Raw genomic sequence first — 9,587 nt, 5'->3', positions numbered from 1 at the left:
ATCATGCAGCTCAGTTCAGTTTAAATAGTATCTGTGCAATAATTTCAGTATAAGACTCTTCATAGAACATACTACACTGGGAAAGACTGTCTAAAATGGGATTCACATCAGAAACTTGCTCACACTGCTCACAAAATTGTCCGGACACTTATATCCACACCACATGGCACTGCCCACCCATTAAAAACTTTTGGAAAGACGTCACTGAATCCCTATCTGCCGCATCCCATTATCCCCCTTACTCTGTCTACTGGGTGATCTATTAACTCTCAATCAGGAAATAACAAACAAAAGGATACTCCTCCTAGCTTTAGCCATCACCAGGAAAACCAAAAATCTTCTTGAACTGGAAATCACGAAACACTATTCACATAACGCATTGGAAAAATTTGCTCACAGACTACATCTCTTTAGAACATTTTCCACTCCTTACAACATATACTTTGAACCACAACCTCCTAATCAGACCTCATTGCACTTCATGCCTCAGTCAACAACTCTGACACTCTTCATCCTATTATTTCATAACACTAAATATATCTGCTTAAAATATATAAATATAACTAAATCAAATCTGCACCCAACATATACCACACATTTTTAATGCACCGCATTCTGATTTTAATGCACCACACCCTTTTAATGCACCACCTCAGCTTAGGCATACATCAATCCTCATCAAAACTCCTCTTCTAATGAGTGGTTTGATCTTTTTTTGGCGAATTAAAAGAGAATGCTGTCACTGATTATCACTGACAGCTTCAAACTGGATGCGTCTGGTCCATGCCCATACTGAGGCAGCGCGCACGGGGACTGACTGCTCTGCTATGAGATCATTAAGTCTAGCAAAGCATTTTCTGAAAACATTTTCAGGGAAGCAAATTTCCTCTTCTGAGTGTGGGGTCCCAATACGGCAACCAGCCTCTCAATTTAATCCAACCCGTTGTCACACAGACTGAGGCCTGACAGGCCATCCCTGTAGTGCCAAACTGTTGGAGACAATAAAACAGGGTTATTCACTGCAATCCGCAGCCACTACTTACTAGTCACCTAAAACAGATGGTGGCCCCCGGCCATCCTTGATCTCAGACACCTGAATCACGCCCTCATGAAAAGGGCATTCAGGATGACTACGTTGAAAAAGATCCTTGCGCAAAATCGCTCAAGAGACTGCTTCTTTTCGCTGGATGCATACTTTCTGTGCCCCCCCCCTTACTTTTACGAAGTACATGGATCTCTGAGACAGATGGGAATCCGCATTCTCAACTACCTCGACGACTGGCTCCTTCTGGCCCAGTCAGAGGCAGAATTAATATCACACAGGACCATCCTCCTCAGCCACCTGGAGTGACTGGGACTCAGGGTCAATTTTGCCAAGAGCTTGTTGTTCTCCAGCCAGTGAATATCGTTCCTGGGATCAATTTTTGACTCAAATGAGAGCTGTAGTCATGCTGGTTCGAGCTCTGGCTATACAAAGACTGTCGACCTCCTTCAAGATCGGTTCTGCTCACCCTCTTTAAAGCATTTCAGAGGATGCTGGGCCTCATGGCAGCAGCATCGAAACCACGAGTTCCATCCCATGCGTGGTGTCACAGATGCCTGCACATCAGGGTGAGTCAGGCCTCCCTGGACGAACTCTAGTTGGATGAAACAGGGCGTGGCCATGGGGATGGCTTGCAGAAGGACAGTTGCATGACAGACACCTCCAACTCAGGTAGGGGGGCGCTGTGCGAAGGCATACTGACTTTCAGCCACTGGTCGAAGGCGGAAAAAGGCTTTCACATCAACTGCCTGGAGATGCTAGCAGTAGATCGAGCCTGTCAGTTCTTCCTGCCAGTCCTGAAAGCCATGTGCTAATCCGATCGGACAACATGTCTGTGGTGTCCTATATAAATCACCAAGCAGGCCTCTCCTCAAAGCGTCTCTTCACTCTCGTAGAGCGCCTCCTGGAATGGGCTCAGCTCAACCTGTGCTCGCTGAGAGTAGCACATATACCGGGCAAATTGAACCAAGGCGCGGACATGCTATCAAGGAGCTATGTCAAGGATGGATTCTCCATCCACAGACGGTTCAGAAAATCTGGGATACCTTCGGCAAGGCCGAGGTGGACCTCTTCACCTCAGAAGACAACTCTCACTGCCCAATTTATTTCTCAAAAACCAAGGATGCACTGGTCCACGACTGGCCCAACCTCCTCCTTTATGTTTTTTCCCTGATTGCTCTGATCCCACAGGTAATTAGGCGAGTAAGGGAAAAGAAACACAAGGTTCTCCTGGTGGCCCCCCTCTGGAAGAACCAGCCATGGCTATCAGAACTAACTCAGCAGTTGATTGTGGCCCCTTGGCCTGTCCCACTGAGATGGAATCTCTTCTCTCAGGCGAACGGGACAATATGGCAACCTCGGCCTGAACTATGGGCCCTTCACCTCTGGCCGCTTGACAGGAGCCTTCCAGCCTCCCAGAGCAAGTTCTAAACACAATTTCAGAGGCTAGAGCCCCGTCTACGAGATGTGTCTACGCCTTTAAGTAGTCTTTTTTCTCCGCTTGGTGTTTAAACTGCAGCAAAGACCCTCATACTTCTGATTTGACAGAGGTGTTGTCATTTTTTCAAGAGCTGCTGTATAAGGGACACTTCCCATCCACGCTCAAAGTCTATGTGGCGGCCAAAGCAGCTTCTCATGCCCCTACGAGGGCCAATAGGTGGGAAGACACAGCACGGTCATCCGCTTTCTAAGGGGTGCCAGGAGGCTGAATCTGCCTCATCCGCCTACTGTCCCTTCATGGGAGCCGCTACAGTCTGCCAGCATTCGGTCGTTATCGCTGAAGACTGCCCTGCTTCTGGCACTGGCATCAGTAAAGCGATAGGGGATCTGCAGGTGCTCTCTATTAGCACTTACTGCCTGGAATTTGCCTTAACCAAGGCACGGTTACGTACCTAAGGTGCTCTCCACTCCGTTCAGAGGACAGGTCATTATGCTCTCCACGCTTCCTCCCTCTGAAGAGACCGCACCAAAGGGCTCGCTGTCCACATTTGCAAAGTTTTATAACCTGGAAGTCCCGGGCTTACAGGCCAGGGTCCTTTCCACTTAAGTGACACTCATTCAAGATTTTTATTTGTCACATACACAATTATATAGAGCATATATAACCAGCAGTGAAATGTGAGTGAACAAATCTGGCAGAGAGCCCTTGACTGTATCACGCTCAAGCTCTTTGGCATCAGTTCACCTGTCACCTCTCGGCCCATGGGTATCGAAGTGACAGGAATACTCTGGAACAATTATCCAGGCCGGGTGTGACCTCAAGGAGCTTAACCCATCTTAGCCTTGGATTATTGTTAACTTCTCTATGGCAATGGTTATGTGAGGTCAGGATTTTCTTTCTGTTTGTTCTCTGTTTTTTTTTACCACCACGCTCTGTTTATGTAAAAATCATTATTTCATTAAATGAAATTGTTTTTGCAATGTCACTGCGTCTACGGTTTTTGTATGTAATGATGTACCGTAACACTGAATGATTCACGTGTTTGATGACCTTACACAGAAAGTACCCTAGCATGAAGTGCCGGGACGTCTAGATTATAAAATCTAGCAAATGTGGACGGAGAGTTCCAACCGGCCGCCGCACAAATTTCTGTGATAGTCACACCGCTAGACCATGCCCAAGACGAAGAGACTGCTCTCGTCGAATGGTCTCTTACTCCAATGGGACATTGCAGGCCCAAAACAATAGTAGGCTAGCTGAATCGCGTCCACAGTCCACTTAGAAAGCCTTTGCTTTGAGACCGGCAACCCTTTGGTGCGGTTTCCAAAGCATACAAAGAGCTGTTCTGATCGCCTTATCGGCGCAGAGCACTCCATGTAGACTTTCAGTGCCCTTACAGGACATAGTAGATTCAGCTCTCAATCTTCCTCTGTGTTTTGTAACACAGAGAGAGTAACCACTTGTGCTCTGAAGGGTGCGGAGAGCATCTTTGGTATATAGCCATGCCTTGGTTACAGGACGACCTTTGAGTCATTAGGCCCGAATTCCAGGCAATTAGGGCCTATCGAGAGTGCTTGCAAATCGTCCACACGCTTTACAGACGCTAGTGCCAATAGCAGAGTGGCCTACAGCGACAGGGCCTTCAGGCCGATGGATCATAGCGGTTCAAAGGGGGCCCCCTTTAAAGCTTTCAGCACCGTGGGCAGGTCCCATGAAGGGATAGTGGGAGGGCGAGGCAGATTAACCCTCTGGAGTCTAAGGGTATTTTTGGGGCCTGGAGAAGTTTTGTCATGCCCTGACATTTGTGCTTGTGCTTTTTTCAGTTTCTTATAAATATCTAAATGGCTAAAGTCTAATCTCACTGTAATCAGCACAAACTGGGCTATAATAATATCTGAGCAGCATGTATGTACATGATTGTGTTTTTGAGAAAAAAAAATGTTATGCGTGGTTAGTGAAAAACTAAAAATGTTAAATCACTTGAATAAGGCAATAAAACAAAGACAAAGAATCACATAAAATAACATATAGAACTGGAGCTTTTAGCCTAGAATTTTTCTTTCTAAATTATGTGAAAATCATCTTGTTTACTCACAGAAAATAATATATTGATTTAAATTTTCTAAGACACTTTTTGTTGGTAAAAGTCATATGCGAGTAGGCGTCAACAGGAATTATAGTTTTGGAAAAAGTCTTTGGAAAAAGTCTAACTAGTAAAATGTTTACCGCGTTATGTGAAAACTAGGTACAAGTATATATAATAAATAAAAAGAGACTTACTCATGTTTATGATCTCTGCTGAATAAAGGTGCTTCATTCTTTTTTCTGAGGAAATCAAATCTCAAATCCTCAACCACATCACATCTTTTGGGGTGAATTATGTCTTATTCCTCTCATCGAAGCAAACAGTAAAATAAAAATAACTTGAAGAACAGTTTCCCTGCGTTGTCTTCTGTTGTGTGGGCGTATTCAAAAGCCGCGCTTCAGTGAAACATTTGAATCTCAAAAAGCGCTGGCAGCGCTTGAAGCGTGGTCGCATTAGAAGATAATGAAGGGAGGCGTGAAAAAAGCGGACATCGCGTTGTTTTCATATGTATTACTTTATCACAGAATATTTGTTTTCAGCAGCACTTGTTTGGTTTAAAGTAGACATGAGATTAGATTGATGTAATTGCTCTTATCTATGCGATCAAAACTGAAGTGTAATTTAAGAAGTTCTTCGGGGTTTATCAGGAGAAAATGGCTCAAAATGCGTATACGCGTTAATCGACTTCAGAGGGTTAAGCCTTCCGGCACCTCTCATAAATCGGATGACAAGGTCATTTTTGCCCACCGACCGGCCTGCTATAGGGGCGTGTGATGCCGCTATAGTCGCTACGTAGACCTTGAGCGTGGAGGGGGATCGCCCCTTTATCCGCGAGCTCTTGTAGATGACAGCAGGCATCACTGATCACGTCACAGGAGGCAGGGTCTTCACCATGGCATGAGCACCATGCGAGGAGAAACATCTGACTACCTTAGAAGAGGCAGAGGCGTGTCCTGCAGACAGAGCTTCCCAGCCTGTGAATAGCAAGGGGAGCTAAGTCGCGCACTCAGGGAGAGTCCTGGCTCCCTGCTGAAAGCGACAAAAGCTGGCAGTCCACAGCTCCAAGTGCAGGTGGCAAGTGTTCTGCCCACCTGAGAAAGGAGGTTCCTACTCAGAGGAATGGGCTACGGGCCCACCATCAGCACCTCTGTGACAGGTCAGCTATCCAATGTTGGTTTCTCCCAGAGTGGGGGCTTCGGCCACAAGAACTCTGCACCTCTCGATCCCTCACCCTACCTGATTACTTAGGGAATCAGAGGAATCGGATGGCAGCTGAAGAAGGCTGTTGGGCCAGTCCTGGGCCACTTGGTCCTCGATCTTGGAGGAAAAATATGTTGGGCAATGAGACATGTCTTTTGAGGCTTAAGAGGTCTATTTCGCTTCGGTTGAGATCTCCCATATCTTCTGAACTGTCTGCAAGTGAAGCCTCCACACCTCTGGAGGGGTTTCCGCCGCATTGCTACAGCATGTCCACGCCCTGGTTCAGCTTCTTCTGTCCGTGCACCCTCGCCCTCAGTGAACCAAAGGCTGTTCTGGGCCAATTCCTGGCGATCACTTAATTTCAGCCTGAAGAGTCAGCGTCGGCGACAACCCGCCTTTTGGCGGATAAGAGGGCGCGATACCACCGCTGCGCAGTCTCATCTGACCAGCACATGGCGGCTCTTTAGGTCTGACAGGAAGCTCTGGGAGGCTTGCCGAACTGCGATCATCTCGAGGCAGTTGATGTGAAGCCAAAAGCGGGTTTCCCCTTGTACAGTATGCCCCAACCTGTGTTGGATGCATCTGTCGAGATGGGGCACCGTTCCATCCGGCCCATGGTGTTCCTCAGGGGTCAGGGCTGAAATGCGGTCTGGCTCCGCATGATATTCAGCGTCCATTGACTGCGCCATGCTCTGAAGCACACCGTCTCATGGTGGTTCAGATGTAATGGAATAGGATGAGCGCCTTAGCCTCTTAAGGAACTAAGGAAGTACCGGCTGTAAAACCCTTAGTCGCGATGAGCTGGGGGAACGACTTCTATGGCTCCTTTCACCAGCAGATTTTCCACTTCGGCATGCACAACGTGAGCGTTCTCATTGTGTACTGAAGTGGTGACCACCCCGCAGAAGCGCAGGGGTCATTGTGCGAACTGTAGGGAGTAGCTGCGATTTATTATTCACATAATCCAATCTGACACTCCAGGAATGGCTTGCCATTGTGTGGCCCGGACGGACAGGGGTTGAATTAGCTTGAGTGCTTGTCCGCTGCACGGGGACATAGCACTCGTGATTGATATGAGAGGAAAACTGCTACTACCTACTTTTTCTGAAAGGTTGTGTTTTTTATATTGTGCGCTATCACAGTGCTTTGCTGACAAGGTGGACGGCAGAACACACGGGGCAGTTTGGGGGGTGGTCCGGACGTGGCGAGACATAACCCCCTCCTCTTTCTTGCCTGTAGATCAGGATGACGGCACGGGGTCCAGCGCTATCTTGGGCCGGGGTCCCTGGCACTTAGGGAACTGAAACCGTCTGGTGGCCGAGCGAGAATGGTGTCTAGGCTCGGATTTCTCAGGCTGGGCAAAGGCGGCAGCAGCGGGCACTTGCTTTGGAGGCTGGCGAGTCGGCGCTTGCTTGGGGCGACTGGCAGCAGCAGATGAAGTGCGCTTTGGCAGGAAGTGTTGCATCGCCTGGGTCGACTTCTGTGCCTCAGTGAAGCGTTTGGCGACCCCTTCCACCGCTGGTCCAAAGAGGGCGCTGGGGGAGATCGGCACGTCCAGGAACGGGACTTTGTCAGCGTCCTTGATCTCCGTCAGGTTTAGCCATAGGTGATGCTCCAGGACGACCAGGCTAGCCATCGAGCACCCTATGGCCTGGGCAGTGCTCTTAGTAGCACGTAGTGCCAAGTGTGTCGTCCTTCTCAGCTCCCTGAGTGTTCGGTGGTGGCGAGGAGTTTGGCTTGGAAGACTTGTAACACTGCCATGGAGTGGAGTGCCGCGGCTGCTTGTCCCGCCGACGAATAAGCGCGCCCGGCGAGCGCCGACATCGTACGGCAGGGCTTGGACGGATGGTTGGCCGTGGTCTTCCATCCAATGACCATGGGCGGGAGAGATGCACGGCCACAGACTCATCCAACGGCTGCAGTCGTTCGTACTCCTTTTGTTCTGTGCCGTCCAGCTCATCCACTGCCCTGGAGAGAATGCGGATGAGTTCCGTGTGCACCCCGAGCTTCGTGTGGCTGGGCTCAGATGGCGTTGAGGGGCCAGGGTCTGGCGAGCTCGACAGCTCCTCAGCATCTGAAGAGGCTAGAGACATGCTGTCATCTAGCAGCTCTTCGTCACTCCCTCCGAACAAGATCAAATCGCTCACGGCAGCAGAGTGACATCATGCCGAATGGAGAGGACGGGGGAATCCCCTCTGGGCGGAGAAAGTGAGGCACGCGGTGGCTGAGCCAGCGGGAGCTCACTCTCATCCTGATGCTTTAATCCTCTCTGAAAAAAAGAGCGATCCGCGAGCGCAGAGAGGTGAGATTCATACTCTCGCAGTGAGAACATGAATTCTCAGCGAGCGCTGCATCAGCGTGTGGTTTCCCCAAGCACGCGACACACTCACTGTGTCCATCATCAGCGTGCAGAGGGGCTCTGCATGAGCTGCAATGACAAGCCAGCTTTTTCAACAACACTGTGGAAAAAGGCTCTTTTAGAGAAACTTGCTCTTTTCTCTCTCTCTCGCCGGCTGGTGGCAGGGAAGCGAATGTTCTGCAGTGGGAATCGGCAGTCGCGTTCCAGTGCGAGGCAAGTCAACGGCGAGCAGCAAGAAATCTGAATGCCTGTGACGAAGCCGGCTTCGCTGCCATAGGTTCGTGCAGCACCGCGCGCTTATATAGCCAGAGGCCCCGCCGATTCTGCCGGGCTTTGGCAGGCTTCGCTGCCATAGGTTCGTGCAGCACGGCTGCCAAGCCATTGATTGAATAAGGCTTCAGTTCAGGAGAAAAAATGCTTTTTTTCCCATAGCGTCTTCGATGCAGTAAGAGTGAAGTATTGAAAGGGTACTATAGTAAGTACATAATAAACCATGGTTTAACTATGATAACCATGAGTTTTGTAGAAAAACCATAGTAACTACAAAAATTAACCATGGTTTTATTACAGTAATCAAGGATAAACCATCGTTTAAATACAGTAACCATAGTTAAACTATGGTTTGTGTAGTAAAACCATAGTAAGTACATAATAAACCATGGTTATTGTTTTTATAGTAAAACTATAGTAAGTACATAATAAACCATGGTTTAACTACAGTAACCGTAGATAAACTATGATTTCTGGAAATGAAACAATAATCAAATTTGGCAAATGTGTTGTCAGTTATTACAACTAATAACATTATAAAACACAGCTTTGACCAGTTTTAACTATAAATGTAAACATGCAATAGGCATCCTTTTTCAGATAAGACCATCTCTTCTGAAAATACAGCCGCAATCTCAGATGCATGTTTTAAAATGAACAGTGAAAAAAAAGTGAAAGTGAAAGTGACGGGGCCGTCTTTACTGATGAGATGCTCATGACAATCGAATTCGATTAATTGCAAAGCCCTAAGTTTTTCATTTCCAGCATTCCTTAATTATATAAAAAACATATAAATGATTAAATACAAAATTAATAGTAGTTATTAACATTAATGTGGTTTGGAATTGTAAAATGTACTTGGAAAAAAAAAGATTATTTTTATGCACGCACTGGACATGCATTTACATTTAATCATTTAGCAGATGCTTTTATCCAAAGCGAGAATGAGAACAATAGAAGCAATCAGATCAACAAGAGAACAACAACGGTATACAAGTGCTATGACAAGTCTCAGTTAGTCTAGTACAGAACACGTAGCCAGGGTTTTTTTTTTTTTAAGAATATGATAGACAAGAAAATAAAAGCTAAGTAGTAGTATTAGTTGGTTAAGTGCAGGCGAAAAATATGAGTCTTTAGATGTTTTTTGAAAATGAGTAAAGACTCAGCTGTTCGAATTGAGATCAGGGGG

This window comes from Cyprinus carpio, unplaced genomic scaffold, assembly GCF_018340385.1.
Source record: "Cyprinus carpio isolate SPL01 unplaced genomic scaffold, ASM1834038v1 S000006524, whole genome shotgun sequence".
In the NCBI taxonomy this organism is placed as follows: domain Eukaryota; kingdom Metazoa; phylum Chordata; class Actinopteri; order Cypriniformes; family Cyprinidae; genus Cyprinus; species Cyprinus carpio.
Note: the sequence above shows the minus strand (reverse complement) of the source record.